Source organism: Rutidosis leptorrhynchoides, chromosome 4, assembly GCF_046630445.1.
Source record: "Rutidosis leptorrhynchoides isolate AG116_Rl617_1_P2 chromosome 4, CSIRO_AGI_Rlap_v1, whole genome shotgun sequence".
NCBI lineage: Eukaryota > Viridiplantae > Streptophyta > Magnoliopsida > Asterales > Asteraceae > Rutidosis > Rutidosis leptorrhynchoides.
The window spans coordinates 469,076,317-469,093,820 of record NC_092336.1 but is presented as its reverse complement, the minus strand read 5'-3'; the positions used below and the strand labels follow the sequence as shown (position 1 = coordinate 469,093,820).

The 17,504-nt window shown below is 34.1% G+C and overlaps 1 pseudogene; it reads left to right on the top strand.

Annotated features, from left to right (window-relative positions):
- The first annotated feature begins 9,834 nt into the window (after positions 1–9,834).
- LOC139842270 (metalloendoproteinase 1-like) lies at positions 9,835–10,730 on the top strand (annotated as a pseudogene).
- Positions 10,731–17,504: the final 6,774 nt, after the last annotated feature.

Here is a 17,504-nt window from a genome sequence, read left to right as displayed (position 1 = left end):
TTATCATGTATGAATATCTCTTAATATGATATATATACATTAAATGTCTTTACAACGATAATCGTTACATATATGTCTCGTTTAAAAATCATTAAGTTAGTAGTCTTGTTTTTACATATGTAGTTCATTGTTAATATACTTAATGATATGTTTACTTATCATAGTATCATGTTAACTATATATATATCCATATATATGTCATCATATAGTTTTTACAAGTTTTAACGTTCGTGAATCACCGGTCAACTTGGGTGGTCAATTGTCTATATGAAACATATTTCAATTAATCAAGTCTTAACAAGTTTAATTGCTTAACATGTTGGAAACATTTAATCATGTAAATATCAATCTCAATTAATATATATAAACATGGAAAAGTTCGGGTCACTACATATATCAGCTAATAAACTGTCATAAGCACTAGGATGATATGACAACGAAGGGAAAAAAATGTGTGGCCTCAGATGTTGTGACATCTAGGGTCTCAGTATTTTCAGATGAAAACAAAGGAAATAAAGGAGTCACGTAACATGGTACATGGTGGTGATAAGGCTGATCAAGCATCATCACCATCACGATCCATTAGAACGTCTGCATGTTTTACTGTAATATAATCACGTCAATCAGGTGTCATTATATTACACTAACACATGCTTCCATTCCAACATCACTACTTAAAGTCGAGATAATGTAATCAACTCTCTACTAATTTCATCTAATCGATGCTCCAACCATTTCTCCGAATGTACTACACTCAGGATGGAACATTTAAGCGGTGTTATTGAAGGCCATTATGGATAAAAGATGCACCAATTACGTCTATAAATGGTTTGTGTTATGAATGAAAGTTTTAAACGTGTCACCATAATGAACTCTAACTTTTAGAAATTCCCGTGCACGGATAAGAATTATTATTACCGGATCGATTAAAGTTGCTGAAAATACTCCGATATTATGAAGTTTTAAGGGCAAATGTGGAAATATTTACAAACTATATGAGTTATAAGTGTGAAGGAAACAAATAGTATATTAGTCTGAGGAGTAAGTAAATGAAGAGTAAGAATGATAAAAGGATTAATGAAATCACGCATAAAGACTCGTATTTAGTCAAGAAGAGTTAGTAGAATCTCTGAATGAGAGTGTCTTGAGGGAAGTGAAGAAATGGTATTTTGAAAGTCAATCGGTAATGCTTTTTTTTTTGCAAAGGAAAATGATTTTTGTTTTACGAAAAATGACGACTGAAGCAAACTGGTAGAAGGTAAGGTATGAGGTGCCAACACCAGTCACTCGGTATGCCTTGGTCGTAGTGGAGGACTTCCCAATATTAGGAAAGGGTTTATCATCCTTAGTCTTCAGGTGCAGGGTGTTCTAGGAACCCAGTCAAACTGTGAGCGTTCAATATTCGATAGGTGATGGACGGTAAAATATGAGAGTAGTGGTGAAATTGGGCGAGGTCCGAGTCTACTAATGGCATCCAGAAAATCTTATGTAGAGTGTAATGTCTAAGTAGTTCGTCAGGGTAATCATGATAAAGTCGGAAAGATGATGGTAAAATTATTGACAGTAGATGTGAACAAGGATTGAAAATCACGATATTCAGACTGATTTCTGATAGGTGTACCAAATACGAAGCCTGGTACCGGGGTCACATAAAGATCTTGGTAGTGAAATCCTCCAAGTTTGGGTTTCTCAAGAATGAGCACCCAGGTCTCAGTAATGACTTTTCCTTCATATATCATGGGTCTCCCGCTGAGTTATGTTGTTTTAGGTACTAGGATGAAGTTGTGAGAGGGTTCCTCGGTTATTGGGTACGTCTATGCCTACGTAGAGGATTTAACGACCTCTGGGTATAGTCTACACTCTTGACTTCTACAACATCTAAGGGTGTTAGGGACTCAAGTTCACATGATAACATCAGATCTTCATTAAGCGGTGGAGAAAGGTGGTGAGAAGTATGGTTCATAAGATGGTATATAGGTTATGTCTACCTGTGGTTACTAGATACTTTTCTCGGGGGAACATCATACGTGGTCTGCCAAGTAGATGCAAAATGATTTAGACGATAGAGTATCCTCCAATTGAATAGTAGGGTGGACGAGGTGTAGTTCCACTAGCTTCTCCATGATTAAATAGTTAAAAATGTATGGTGACAAGACATTATCGGAATCCGACAAGATGATAGTAGCATATAAGTTTTGGCGCCCATCTTAAGAATCATACATGTAAGAACGGTTCAGGAAAGTTACCTTGTAGCAACAAGGTTTCTAAGTATTCGAAATGTGTATAGGAATACGAGAAACATAAGCTTAAGTCAATACAAAGAACATAATAAAAAAAAATGATGCACATAATCAATTCAAACAGACAGTTCGGTTATAGACTAGACTCACTAATGCATCCTAACAATATCCAGTTAGACACACTAATGCAACCTAGTTCCCTATAACCAGAGCTCTGATACCAACTTTAACATCCCGTCAAAATCGCCATTGACGCGGATGTTAACTCTGGTCCCAGTGCATGACTTGACTTCTAAATAACAGCAAAGTTCTACAGCGGAAGCAAAATATCTAAGTACCTGAGAATAAACATGTAAAAACGTCAACACAAAGGTTGAGTGAATCATGGGTTTAAGTAGTATAAAGCATAGACCACAAGATTTGTTTTCATGCTCGCAAGCATCATAATAAATTTAAAAAGAATCTACAAGTTTTGAGCACCCGGTAACTAAGCTTAACGCATATATAAAGTACCCCTGTTTTTAAATACACTTAACAAATGTGTACTAACTCAAATAGTATACGCCCGTTATATGCTAGCGCGACTAGCCTGGACGGGGATGTCAAGCTCTATGGATCCATATACATCTATTCGCGCCCACCAGTTCATAAACTGGTAGTTACTAGTTACCAAAGGTAAGGGATTTTTGGTTATAACTCAGCATAGAATGTAAGTTTAGTACTTGTGTCTACATTGTATAACAGAAAAAGACATGTATTCTCACCCCAAAAACAGTTTATGAAACAGTTAAAAAGTTGGGACTATGACTCATCTTAGAGTGCACAACAAAAATACACATATAATAGTGTAAACGAGTAACCCGAAGTACTCAACCTAGAGCGAGAGAGTTGATCCGAAACGAGTATGTCCTGGATATAAATACTTTATATGTTATCTTAAAAATTGTATGTAGATATTTATTTTATACATTATACAATGCACCCTTGAAACAATTTATTAAGATTTTTACTATTGTTGGTGTTATACATACATGTAAGATATAATTTAACAGACTCTATTATGACTTCGTAATTTCTTTTATTTTAAACCATCCTTCTAGATCATATTTTTCTAGATTTCAAAGCTTATGATCTAAATTGGAAATATACATTCAAATTGTAAGCCGTATTAAATTACAGGGACTGAATACGTAACTTTAAACTAATATCATTCATGTAAATTGGTGGATTCGTATAATTCAAAGGACATCATTTGTATTTGGAATCATTATCAATATTGTAAACTAATGTAAAGTTCAAGGACTAGATACTTAAACTCATAAAAAAAAAAAAAAACATCATCTTTTTGATTACTTACATACAACAAAATATTGTGAATTAGAACTCTTTTAGTTTTATTAAACCTTGTTCTAAGATTTTAACAAATATCACCTAACATATATTTCTGGAGTATTATTATATTAACTTGTTTTGCAATAACATCAGGCCTAACAGAAAAATTATTTATTTCAGTTGTAGAATTATGTATAGACTAGAGGTTAAAACGTGAGTAACGAATCATGTATAACTAATTTGTAAGATTGTTCATAGACGAGGGACTGAAAAAAAAACATTTTCAAAGAAACTTGCAAAACATCTTCCATGACAATATTTTTGTACGCACATGTTATGCAAGTTTGCTCCATATAATTCATACTTTTATAAGTTTTCTTTAATTCATGAATCATGAAATTAATTTAACTTTTACACGTTAACATAAGGTTTCAGAAACTGATTTTTTTTTTTTTTACCATTTAATCCCAAACCCAAAGTATCCACTATGTACCGTAACCGATATAGTGAGTTTAATGGTTTATTTCGGTTTGTTTTGATCAAAATTATGAACGTTCAAGGATTATTAAATAATGATATATTAACATTCGAGTTTGAAAGCGGGTTATCGCATCGAACAATACGAGAACTTAAACATTTCTCGTTTGCGTTTCTAGCATGTTTTGTACACCTGTTTATCTAATTGTATGTATGGTATGTGTTTGTGATTGTGAAATATTAAGGTGAGTACATAATATGGTTATTAAGCTGTGTATAAAATACAATATGGGTGATGAGATATCAACGTGAGACGAGAAGTTCGGAGTCGTATACGTAATTTATAAAGACTTTGACTTCCTCCGTTACACAAACTGTAGGCAATTATTATTATTATTATTATTATTATTATTATTATTATTATTATTATTATTATTATTAATATTATTATTAATATTAATATTAATATTAATATTAATTAATATTCCTATATACTAATTGTCACCCGGTTTTTGGTCGTTTTAGTCCAAATGCACTGTCATTTTCACCATGTGTTCACACACACTTTAATAATTAAAAAAATTAAATACATACTAACACCAATCCTTCCACAGACTTCCACCTACTTTCCATTTCTCTCTCTTCCTCCAAAATTCAATCACCCACAACCTCTTCTCACGGCGGAATTCGGCGAAACCCTACCGTATTAGCCCCAGACATCACCGCCATTAAATCCGTAGCGAAATTCTGAACCCGACAACTATTATTATTATTATTCCTATATACTAATTGTCACCCGGTTTTTGATCGTTTTAGTCCAAATGTCACCCGGTTTTTGATCGTTTTAGTCCAAATGCACTGTCATTTTCACCATGTGTTCACACACACTTTAATAATTAAAAAAATTAAATACATACTAACACCGATCCTTCCACAGACTTCCACCTACTTTCCATTTCTCTCTCTTCCTCCAAAATTCAATCACCCACAACCTCTTCTCACGGCGGAATTCGGCGAAACCCTACCGTATTAGCCCCAGACATCACCGCCATTAAATCTGTAGCGAAATTCTGAACCCGACAACACAAATTTAACAACAATCTAATGCTTTTTCCTTCTCCTGTTCGTGAAGTTTCATCTAATTTTTGGAGATCGATTCATGTTTTACATCCACGATAAAATTGTTAATCGATTCATAGCAGGTAATCTCTTGAATTTGTTATATTTTATTTTGTAATCATGTTTCGTTTTTATTTGGGTTTCATTCCTTTTTAAGAATTATTATGTTCTTATGCTTTTTTGTGAATTGTGGTTTTTTTGTTTTATGAAAAACATGATTCTTGAGTGTTTTTTTTTTTTTTTTTTTTTTTTTTTTTTTTTTGTATGTTTGGCTTCTTCTGTATGTGATTTATGGGTATTAAGTTATGAATTTTATGGGTATTAAGTTATGAATTTGACCTTAAATTTCATTAATTTTACAACGGTTTTAGGATGAAATATTTAGAAGTTCATTTTAAAGATTAAATGGCAATTAAATAGAATGATCCTCCGACTCTTTAAGCAAGAAAGTGTTTGTATTACTTTGTTTTGTTTTGCTCTAACCATTTGAGTTTTTTAGTATCATTATTTTTTAAAGAAATTAAATCTCTTTGACGATCTTAGTGAAATAGGATGAATGTTTAAATTTCTTTAATGTTTGTTTAAAAAACATAGACTGGTAAAATGGCATAAATTGAGAAATGGTACTTTGGATTTGGTTGGTCAATATATTTTTAAATTTTTAAATCTGTTATCAATGGTGTCAATTTGCAGCTTCGTTAATAAAATTTGCAGATTATCATACATTGAATCGGTAACAACCATGTAGCCTTGTGAGTCACCATAATTCGTGTCAATGAATGCATATCAAGGTGTACAAGTCCTTTTAAAAAATTGTATTGCTTTGCAATCGGCTACCTCTTCATATTGGTTTGTATTGTTTCAAAAAACGTATGCGAATTTACATTAACATGTTTGTTAATTAATTATAGAGTAAGTTGAATTATCGCTTTCTGTATGCTATTACTAATGGTTTTAAATTGAGTTGAATAATGAAACGGTGATGCTTTTGGTGGTTTGTACAAATTGGAGATATGTTTTTGTTATTATGGTACTAAATGGTGTTTTTACCCTCTTGACATCGAAACGAATTTAGTTTAGCCTCTTTTTATCATAAGACAAGCTTATTCATATGTTTCTACAAATGTTCTGTGTCTTGCATGATGTGTTTATATTATAGTTGCAATTTTGTGGACAATATTAGATCTCATAATCTTGGTCATCGCAACCGACTGATCCACCCAAGAAGCCATTTGTACTACTACATGTGCCAAGACATGTTCTACGTGTGGGTTATATTGATTCACTTATTACTACTTAAAGTTTCTTATATGCATATATTTTACAACCCATAGTACTTACTTTAGACTCATAATATGTAATTCTCGGACTGTTAAAATTGTGTGTTCAAAGGGATTTTTTTCTTCTTCAAAGATTAGATATTCTGAATCTTAGTCATCGCAACCAATCCAATCCACCCATTTCGACACCTGGGACTATTTTGTTGTGTGACAATTCTAATTCTTCTCTTTTTAGGAACACTGGATTACATGGTCAGAAAGTTTGTGGAAAGATACAGCATGGTTAAACAACAAGGCCTTTCTAATCGTCACCTGCCTGAATTAACAGTACATTCGAGAAGTTATATGATCATTGAAAACCTAATATTATTACAGTAATTATTTTGATCTTATAATTGCCAAATTTAAGCTTATGTTCAATTTGCGCAACTACCAATTTCACCACCAATTATTCGTTTATTTTTAAACTTTATTCACTGGTTATTTTCCTCATATGCATATAGTATGTTTGAATAAATGCTTCTGTGATTGATTATGTGACGTGGTTGTTTTTTTAGGTGATCATCAACGTCCCGTTTCTGTACGTTGCCTTTTATAAGTTTGTTATCTAAATATGATTTGATGATTTGTTTTTGTGAATTTTAGGTACAAAGCACCTGAGATGATTGTGGTTCAATATGGTGGCCTTAGCCGCGAAGGAGAGCAATAATCGACATCGAGTGACTTGGTTACTGAAGAGATTAGTAAGCTTGCAACCAAGCACTGCATAGAGTTCCTTGCTCGTGAGGTATACCATAATCTAGAATTGATTAATTATAATGAATAATATTATCAAATTTTAATGCTTTTTTTGTTTGAAGTTTGCTAATAGTAGGCTTCATTCAATATATTAGAATAGGCTAATAGTTTGTATTTGAGAACACTACTTTTGAGGTGTTACGATAGAATTAATAATTAAAAGTTATCTCAAAGTTAGAATATTGTTACAAAACTTTGAAGGCCTGATACAATGAATACAACTTGATAGTATTATTTTAAGATTATGATCCAAGTATAAACTTTTCCCATTGCTAAATGTTTTTGACAGAATTATGTTTTTTTATGCGAATTTGAATTTAATATAACTACTTAATTATTATAAAAACTCAAACAACTGATCAAATCTTGCTGTGTTTCTATCTCTTATCAAAGGATGGATATTTTTTTTTTTTTTTTTTTTTTTTTTTTTTTTTTGTTAAAGGATGGATTTTTAATGTGGGATATTTGTTAAAAATTGTTAGGCTTGCACATTGGTATGGGAAGCCAAAGTAGTGGCCTATGGAGTTACATACGGAGCCGAATTCGTGCCTGCATTTGAAGGTGGTTACACCGTGATCATGCAAAAGTCAAGAAAGATTGTAGCCAGCACCGATGAGCCGGTGATTTGTGGAAGCATCAAATGTAGCGAACCAGGTAAAGTGATGCTCACTTTTGAGAACCAAACCTCAAACAAGAAAAAGGTATTGTACAGGAAACATATACTCTGTTTGCATTGTTTGTTATTTATGAATGGTCATTTTAGTCGAATGGTAAATATGTCGTTTTATACATGGTTCACTTTGGGCTAATAACTAGCTGGTCAACTTTAAAAAAATGTTTACTGTGTTAAAATAAAGATTTCGAAAGGGTCATTTGGTTGTTATAAAGTTAAAGCTGTTTCGTACCCATTTAGACCCTTTTGACCCGTTTAATCATTTTGGTATCAAATAGAGTAATAATCACATTTTTTAATGTCAGTAAACTTATTGCAGAAACTTTGCAACATGTTGGTTGCAAGGTATGTTTGTATGAGTGTAAGTTTGAATCAATTAAGAGTGTATTTATGTATGAACTGTAAGTTGAATGTATGTATATAAACCGTAGGAAATATGTATAGCCATTCTGTAAATGCAAATCTATGCGGATACACAAAGCTTTATATATTATTAGCCATTTACGCATATATAACCACTCGGATGAAACCAAACATTACCGCCGCAACGCGCGGTCGAATAACTTTCTAGTTCAAACTATTTGTTATTTTATCCCTTTAATTTAGTAAACTCGGTTATAATTATGTTGGTACTAAAATTATAATACTCCGTATTTTTTTTTATTTTTTTTTGGTAAGCGAGAAAACTCTCCTATGAGCGAGCACATTGGCTCCCCCATAGAAGGTAAAACCTCGGGTAGTCAAGCCCCCAGAGCTCGAGACCTGGTACCGGGTGAATTGCGTATTATGTGCACCCTCTAGTCACACTCCATGTTTGAACAATTTGGCGGAGCCAGGAATTGAACCCGGGTGATGTGCTTCATTGGACAACTCGATGGCCACTCAGGCAAGCGTAAGTGGTTAATACTCCGTAATTCTTTTCAGTTATGCGGATTACATAGTATAGATAATTAATGATTATATTACATACTGATTTTATAATATAAGAGTTAAGGGTAGATTAATTACTATTCATTAGCATATACGGACTACATGTTTTCTTTTCGGGATGTTATTGGATAATTTCTTAAAAATGTTTTTATTTCTGAAATCAACGATTAAGAAATTTAGTTCTACCACTGTGTGTTTCCTGTGATTTATAAAACAAAATGGGCTACTTTTTCATGAAGAACACTTATCAAGTCAAAATATCTATACTTACAATGTGTTGAAATCAAATATGGATTAAGATTTTTTTTTTTTTTTTTTTTAGGGTTGTTATAGTTTTAACCAGAAAAACTTAATTATTAGCTTTGTTATGTAGCCAATATTTTTATACGAATAATGTACGTTGTTCCATTTATAAAAAATTCTAACTGATTTACTTAATGTAATATAGTGTATGTGTTCAATGTTTATATAGAAAGCATGTTCCTATTCTATTTTTATACTAATAATGTACCATGTTCCATCTATAAAATACTAACTAATTTACTTAATTAGTGTGTGTATTCAATGTTTAGAATTAAGTAGATGCATATGTTGTTTTTCTGTTTTTTCTTTATAGTTGTAATTTCGTCCAGTTATATTGTCATTGTGCATACTATGTTGTCTGATACATAACTATTGTTCATGGGATTGTAATATGCACACTGATATTTAATTCAATATACCACTCGGTTTAAAAATGTGTTGGTTTTAATTCTAATTAATAACCTTTTCACTTCATTGGCTCATCCTATTATTAGATAAACCTTTCACTTCATTGACTACCAAGGGAAATAAACAAACTTCCAAAAATACTACCATTGGCTCTCCTATTAATAGACCCAATAATTTTTCACTTCACAAGTAACCAAAAAACAAAACACATTCGTTAATATAATGGCAGTAAAAATTGCTATGTTACCCTTTTTCTTCATTATGCTTGTTGTTGTACAATGACCAAAACTCACCTTTTGAGTTCATCAAAAACCTTCAAGGTGCAGAAAAGGGTATCAAATCTCAAGGTCTCGATGATCTCAAACAATACTTAGCCCGTTTCAGATACCTAAATTACCGATCTACCCCTAACGACCTCAACACCCAAGAAAACCTTTTCGATGAAGAGCTTGAGGCTGCCCTCAAACATTACCAAAACTTCTTCCATCTCAACGTCACCGGGAAACTAGATGGGCCCACAGTTTCACAAATGCTCAAGCCTCGTTGCGGACACCCTGATATTAAAACACACCAAAACAACACAAATTTGGTTTACATTGTGTCTGGTTATGAATTTTTTCCTGGTAACAACAAATGGCCCAAACGCAACCTTTCTTACGCGTTCGATTTGAGCTTTCCACTTGCATATGTACCTCTCGTTGCTCGTGTGTTTAACATATGGTCCGTAGCTTCTCAATACTTCACATTTTATCAAGTTGCAGATCCTAAGAGCTCAGATACAAAAATTTCGTTTATAAGAGGTGATCATGGAGATGGGTTTCCGTTTGATGGACCGGTGGTGTACTAGCGCACGCATTTCCCCCAACAGATGGAAGGTTGCATTACGATGCAGACGAAGAGTGGTTTGATGGACTGGGCCCATTTCCTAGTGATAAAGCAGTTAGTCTAGAGACGATTGCTCTTCATGAAATAGGACATTTACTAGGATTAGCTCATAATAAAGATGAAAATGCGATTATGTGCCCTCGCATAGCTCCTGGAGTCGAAAAAGGTTTGAATTTGGATGATGTTAATGGCATACGAGATTTGTATTTATCTAAGTGCATGGGCAGAACTTACTTGACACAAGGGAGGGTTGTAGCCAATGGCGGAGACAGTAGGGTGGTTTAGGGGTGCTCAACCACCCCCAACTTTGCTCATTCGAAATAATATTTAGTATCTTGATTTGAGAAAATTATCTCAACTAATCGGTCCAATAGTCAATTAGTAATCTTACTTTTTTTTTTGTATTACGAGTCTACTATTCTATATTTTATTAGTCCAACCTCACAATATATATAAATGAAATTCCATTTAGAGATTCGACTACTATATTATAAGATCTTACGACACAATATACGAAATAAAATCTGATCTCATTCCCGAATTTATCTGAAGGTTTTTTTTATTAATTTTTCTTTAATAATATACGTTAAAGTTCATATATATATATATATATATATATATATATATATATATATATATATATATATATATATATATATATATATATATATATATTATTTACTACATACTACTAAAATTATTAACGAAAATTTATTAAATATAAAAGAAGATAAATAAAATGGATGGCATTTGTGAAAATTTTTTATAAAAGAAATGAATGGAAAACACAGGGACATGAAATTAAAAGAAATGAAGTGAAATGGAACAAATGAAAATAAAAGGAAACAAAAGGAAATGAAAGAAAATAAATGAAAATAAAGGAAATGAAATGAAACATTATGGAAATGTAAGGAAATAAATAATATTCACAGTGATTTTATTTGATATACTTTACATATAAAAATAAAACGATTAGAAAGGAAAGTTATGTTATTTTATTATAGCATGTAATATATATTCTTATTCTTTATAAATAAGTCGAGTCCCCATTAACTTAAAGTTCTAGTTCCGCCTTTGGTTGTAGCCTCCCTAATCTTGGTTTTAATGCACCTTTTATTGGTTTAAGTGATGCCGACGAGATCGTTTCTCGTAGTCTAAAATATCATACACGTTTTAATTAGAAATATGTAATACAGATGAAGTGATGATGATGAAGTCTTTAAGAAGTTGAAGGTTATAATAAACTGTATGTTTGATGTTTCTATGTTTGTATAGGTTATGAACAAAAAAAAGTGCAAGGCTTTAAGTATGTGTGAATTGTGATAAGAATAATTTTATGTGAATGTGTTTGTGTTTGTGAGACAAATATGATGGTTAACGTACTGTATAAAACTAAATATCAATTTGACGTGTTTATATAATTGTATTGTATTGTATTTCTTTTATCCGTAATTAATATATTTTCTTTTGTACGCATTTTTTTACAACGTGACATTCCATATGGTCTATGTATTGAGCAAAGCGACACCGAATTATAGCAAACCGCTAGTAATAAATGAAATAGCGACAATAAAGAGACACCGAGATTTAACGTGGAAAACCCCAATAGGGTAAAAACCACGGGCAAGGAAAGAAACGTTTCACTAATAAAAATAATAGGAATTACAACTTCTCTCTAATTACAAGGATAATTACTAATCCTTATATCTCTTGTAATTAGGAGACTAAACTCAAACTCTCTATTACACTCTTAGAATATAAGAAGAAAAATGTGTTTTTGGATGAGAAATGAGCATGGTTAAGGCTCATATTTATACTACTAAAAATGTGGTAGGTGATTGTGTAATGAGGTTTACCTAGTCAAATTTGCCTACTACAAATTGTAGGCACCAACCAAAAGACTTCCATGTAATAATATAACCACAGTATACATGTGGTATATACTTGTTGACTACTTCCAAATCCACCTACCATGTTATTATTTTAACAATCTCCCACTTGAAGATTCGAATGAAGCTCAATCAATCTCCACACGATAATCCTTCCTTGCCAATGATGTTGCTTACGTTTCCGCTAGGCCGCATGAGGAACGGCACCAAACAAACTTGTCACGGTTGATTGACTTTGTTAGAAAATCGGCCACATTGTCGTCAGTATGAATTTTCTGCACATCCACGGTTCCTTCTTCCACTTTCTCACGAACGAAGTGATACTGAACTCGTATATGCTTTGTCTTTGAATGAAATGTCGGCTTCCTTGCAAGATGCAAGGCACTCTGGTTGTCACAAAATAGAGTGATATTCTCTTGTTTGTGCCCGAGTTCCTCCAACAGCATCTTCAACCATACCGCTTCTTTAGTAGCTTGAGTAGCTGCAACATATTCTGCCTCTGTTGTTGACGTGGCCACAACTGACTGTAGTTTTGAAACCCAGCTTAGTATTCCACCACAAAGTGTGAAAACATATGCAGTGGTAGATTTACTTTTATCGATATCGCCTGCATAATCTGAATCAACATACCCTTTGGCAATAAATTCTGGTTTCCCATAACATAATGCAACATCTAAGGTTCCCTTGATGTATTTAAGGATCTTCTTTACTGCATTCCAATGCTCTTTACCAGGATTCGCCATGTACCGACTAACTACTCCCACTGCATGTGCAATGTCTGGTCTTGTACATATCATTGCGAACATTAAACTTCCCACTGCTGATGCATACGGTATGCGAGACACCTCCTTCCTCTCGTCTTCACTGCTATGACACATAACGAAGGATAACTTGAGATTAGTAGGAAGTGGGGTTGAGATTGGCTTACTATCTTGCATTTTGAAGCGCTGCAAGACTTTCTTCAAATAATTCTTTTGAGAAAGCCAAATCTTCCTATTATCTCTGTCTCGGTGAATTTGCATTCCTAGAATCTTGTTTGCGGCACCCAAGTCTTTCATTTCAAACTCCCTAGCCAATTGAGCCTTCAGCTTATTAATACGATCTTTGTTAGGGCCTGCAACCAATATGTCGTCTACATATAATAGCAAAATGACAAAATCATTGTCCCCAAACCTCTTGAAATATGCACAAGGGTCTGCATAAAGTCTGTTATATTCAAGGCTCATTATGAAAGAATCAAATATCCTGTACCAACATCTCGGCGCCTGTTTGAGACCATACAGAGATTTCTTTAACCTGCAAACCAAGTTCCTTTTTCCTTGTAGTTCAAAACCTTCTGGTTGAAGCATATAAATTTCTTCTTCAAGATTTCGATGAAGAAATGCAGTTTTCACATCTAGCTGCTCTAGATGCAAATCAAATGTAGCACACATCGCTAGAACTACTCGAATTGTTGTAAGTCGAACCACAGGAGAAAATATTTCATTAAAGTCCGTACCTTCTTTCTGAGCATATTCTTTAACCACCAGTCTTGCACGATACCTTCCACTTGATCATCGCCATTTCGCTTGATCTTATACACCCATTTATTTCCAATAGGTTTTCTACCTTTCGGCAATGGCACAAGTTCCCATGTTTTATTTTTATGGAGAGCTTCAATTTCTTCCTGCATAGCTGTCATCCACTGAGATGCATCTGAATGATTTAGTGCCTCGCGAAGAGTTGTTGGCTCTCCTTCCTCTGTTACAAGATAATATGCAACATTGCTTTCCATAATATAATCTGAGTGCCACCCTGGACGTTTCCTTTCCCGATTAGAGATACGAGTCGCTGGAGCTTCATCAACGACTACTTGATTTTCATCGTGCTCTGGTACTGCTTCAGAAAAATCTTTTTGAAATTCATTACCCACCTGTATCGGTATAGTTTCTTTTGAAGTGCTAACATCTTCAAGATCTTTGTCTTCTGTAAAGACAACATCTCTGCTGATGACTACTTTGTGGGCAGTGGGGTCCCACAAGCGATACCCCTTAACTCCATCAGCATACCCCAAGAACAAATACTTTCTGGACTTCGGATCTAACTTTTTCGTTTCTTGAGAATTGTACATTGCGTACACAGGACTTCCAAATACATGAAGGTCAGAATAATCAACTGGTTTTCCAGTCCACATTTCCATCGGTGATTTCAACTCAATTGTAGTTGATGGTGACCGATTTATCACGTAACAGGCAGTACTTACTGCTTCTGCCCAGAATGATTTTCCCAAGCTTGCAGTTGCCAACATCGCCCTTGTTCTATCTAATAAGGTTCTGTTCATCCGCTCTGCCACTCCATTTTGTTGAGGAGTGTATGGCGTCGTGAATTGTCTTTTGATACCTTCTTGTTTGCAGAACTTATCAAATTCATAACCAGTGTATTCTCCTCCATTATCTGTCCTCAAACACTTGATCTTTTTACCAGATTCAAGTTCGACCCGCGCTTTGTAAACTTTGAAAACTTCAAACACATCTGCTTTCCTCTTGATTGGGTACACCCAACATCTCCTAGTATAATCATCAATAAATGATACAAAATACTTTGCTCCTCCTAGGGATTGAACTGGTTCTTGCCACACATCAGAGTGAACCAATTATAGAATCAATTTACTTCTAGAATTTGATGTGTTAAACTTCAGGCGATGCTGCTTGCTGATTACACAATGCTCACAGAAAGGTAGCGATACCTTTGTAAGACCAGGAATAAGATTTCTTTCAACAAGAATCTTCATACCTTGTTCAGACATGTGTCCAAGCTTTTGATGCCATGTCATAGCAACTTTATCACTTGAACTATTCGAAGCAACAGATGCTTCCGATTCCTGTACCGTCTCGCCTTTCAGAATGTATAAATTATCACCCACCTTTTCTCCTTTTATAAGTACAACTGCGCCTTTCTTGATTACCATGATCTTCTCATGTATCACCATCTTACAACCAAGATCATCCAATTTTCCTAAAGACAATAAGTTCTTCTTCAAACCCTCCACGTGTCGTACACCTTGAATAGTACGAACTGTACCATCGTGCATCTTCAAAATGATATCTCCAATTCCAATGATCTTTAGTTCATGATCATTGCAACTATATACAGATCCTCCTGAGATACGTTCATATTGTTTAAACCGTTCTCTTCTAGGTGTCATGTGAAAAGTAGCTCCCGAGTCAAATAACCAGACATCAACAAATGTCTTTCTGCCTTCATTTGCTACTACTGCCTCACTAACCAAAGCAGTCCCATCATCTGAAGTGCTTGCAATATTTCCTTGAGGATTTGAGTTATTTAAACTCCGACAATCCTTCTTCAGGTGACCTTTCTTGCCACAATTGTAGCATGTATAGGTCTTCTTCTTTTTAGACTTCGGTTTACCATGATTGTGACTCCCACTTGGGCCACGTTCTGTTGATCTCCCTCCTGACACCACCAAGGCCTCCACTTGTCGTGAACCGGCCTGTTTGTCCTCCTTGTTATTGCGCCGATTTTCTTCTTCTAGAATAGCAGCTGCAACTTCATCATAGACTAGATACTCTGAGAGAACATTATTGGTTAAGTTAATAATGAGTTGATCATATGAATCAGGTGGACTCTGAAGTAAAAGTTCAGCACGTTCTTTTGGCTCTACATTGCAACTTAATGAAGCGAGTTGAGAAAATAGAGTATTCAAAGAATTAATGTGCTCATTAACTGAAGTAGATTCATTCATGCGTAGCGCATAAATTTTTCTCTTAAGGAATATCTTGTTGTGGAGTGATTTTGTCTCGTACAATTTTACGAGGTGATCCCAAATCTCTTTCGCCGTCTTCTTTTCTTCTATGCTAGACAAAACGCCATCTGCTAGTGCCAGATGAAGATTTGCGATAGCCTGGCCGTCCATCTCTTCCCATTTTTCATCAGTGACTTCAGCGAAACGTCCACTGATGGCTGCCAAACACTTATCCTTTCTCAGGATAGCTTTCAACTTTAGTTTCCATAACGAGAAGTTACTCCCGTTGAACTTTTCAATTTCAAATTTCGTAGACATTGCTATAATTACAATCTTCTTTTCGACAATACTATTTTTCTGAGAAATAGTACCCGGAAACTTTTATCGAGTGAAATTAATCTTACTTATTTTCTGATGTGGACGATCCACTCCCGTGGCAACCACGGAGCATACGATAAGTAAATTAATACACACTAGATATTAGAACCTTAGCTCTTGATACCACTTGTTGAGAAAAGCGACACCGAATTATAGCAAACCGCTAGTAATAAATGAAATAGCGACAATAAAGAGACACCGAGATTTAACGTGGAAAACCCCAATAGGGTAAAAACCACGGGCAAGGAAAGAAACGTTTCACTAATAAGAATAATAGGAATTACAACTTCTCTCTAATTACAAGGATAATTACTAATCCTTATATCTCTTGTAATTAGGAGACTAAACTCAAACTCTCTATTACACTCTTAGAATATAAGAAGAAGAATGTGTTTTTAGAGGAGAAATGAGCATGGTTAAGGCTCATATTTATACTACTGAAAATGTGGTAGGTGATTGTGTAATGAGGTTTACCTAGTCAAATTTGCCTACTACAAATTGTAGGCACCAACCAAAAGACTTCCATGTAATAATATAACCACAATATACATGTGGTATATACTTGTTGGCTACTTCCAAATCTACCTACCATGTTATTATTTTAACACTGTAGATAAAAGTTCTTTGAATTTAGAGTAAATAGGGAAAACAAACTTGCGTTTTGCTGCGCGGTGATTTCGGTCAGTCAACAATCGGTAGTTTTGGTCGATTAGCGATCGGTTAATTGGATGTTAAAAATAACTGAATGAAAAAGAAAAGTGAAAAAAGATTGTAAAAGAAATGGAGAGAGTTTTTTTTTTTAAGGTCAATTTATTAAAATACCTTGAAATTGGGAATATTTACATATTTATCATAGATTTAGTAGATGTATCTATCTATAACCTTATATAAAGCATAAACATTTTCCAGGTGGCTTGCCATCCCATTTCCCCAAAACAATTTTTCCACATGTCAACATCTGATTGGCTGTTCGAATTGTGTCAAGAAAATGCTCAGAGAATGACATCTGTCGCATTCTGATTCGTCGTATACCTTAAACCTAAAAAACCA